The sequence below is a fragment of the Sinocyclocheilus anshuiensis genome, unplaced genomic scaffold (assembly GCF_001515605.1).
Source record: "Sinocyclocheilus anshuiensis isolate Anshui unplaced genomic scaffold, SAMN03320099.WGS_v1.1 scaffold1408, whole genome shotgun sequence".
NCBI lineage: Eukaryota > Metazoa > Chordata > Actinopteri > Cypriniformes > Cyprinidae > Sinocyclocheilus > Sinocyclocheilus anshuiensis.
In genome coordinates this window covers 246,131-247,318 of record NW_015547704.1, presented here as the reverse complement: position 1 = coordinate 247,318, position 1,188 = coordinate 246,131, and the positions used below count along the sequence as shown (strand labels likewise).

Genomic DNA, 1,188 nt, shown 5'->3' with positions numbered 1-1,188 from the left:
CTCTTTCCTAATGTTGGGGTTTCCACAGCGTCTTGTCTTTGGAGCATCTTTATTGTTTGGTTTCGGTGTAGACCTGCGTTTGCCTCTCATTTACACTACATGCGTGAATCGGTTGGAGGAGCTAAACAGGCAGTGCTCTATTAGCAGGCGTCGATCTTCTGCAGAAGCGGACATTTCACAACCTGTCGTTTAGCAGATTGGCTTCAATATAAGCTGTTTTTATACTAACGAGAAAGTTTTGAGTTCTGAAACTTACAGGATGTTTTTATAGTACACTGACCTTACGTTAAAAGAATTGCATTTTAATTTCTCAGTTCATGACCCCTTTAATGCAGAAAAATGTGGACTACAGATGGAGAGAAACCTTGCTACTGTAGCCTCAACGCTTTTAAAATATATAAGCATCATACAAGAAACTATCATAAAGTTACCAACATTCCATTGGGTGGAGTGTCACTTCACAGAAACAGATGGTGGGTCCATAGAGTACGACCTCTTCAAATAATAAAAGTACAGACAAGCCTCCAAACTTACAAATATTTGACCAAATTGGTTATCCATAACCAAAAAAAAAATCCTATAAAGGCCTTTCCATACTGAGCGCGAAAAAGTCAAACGAATATCGGACGCAATGACTTGCTGGAATAAAGCAATTGATTTCTATGGATGCTTCCACATTGACCGCGAACATTCGCGTACCAAAAATGCAAATGTTTTTTTCCGAACCAGTCCGATGAATCTTTTCAGTTTTTTTTGAGCTAGGATCACGTGACCGGAGCAGCTGCTGTTGCACAAAAAGGCAAGTGGTGGCGCCGTTTCGAAAACCAGTGTAAACAAACACAGAAGAAGAGTATCCCGGATAAGAGAAGAGAGTGGATGCTGAGTTCTTGGTATCGTTGGTATTTGAGAACAGATTTATTCTCACATGTTCTTATACAGAATAACATTTCTATTAATTGTCCACTGAATAATGTGATCTGTAGAGCACCGTCCGTTTTCTTCCACGTGCGCGAGTGCTACGAGTCAGAGCGCGTTCACTCTTTTTCTACACATGAAATAAGCAAACAGACATATGATTATGACGATATATTTTCTGTATGTGTTTTGTATGCAGCTCATGGTAATTTTATAGCAATAAAGGATGTTTATGACAAATATTAGCAGTGTAGCGTTATTAAACATACAAAG

At 39.1% G+C, this 1,188-nt stretch overlaps 1 protein-coding gene across 6 annotated transcripts in view; it reads right to left on the bottom strand.

Annotated features, from left to right (window-relative positions):
• Nucleotides 1-1,188, bottom strand: part of LOC107703972 (RNA-binding protein FUS-like) — an 11,069-nt gene that overhangs the window by 6,533 nt on the left and 3,348 nt on the right. The window lies entirely within an intron of this gene.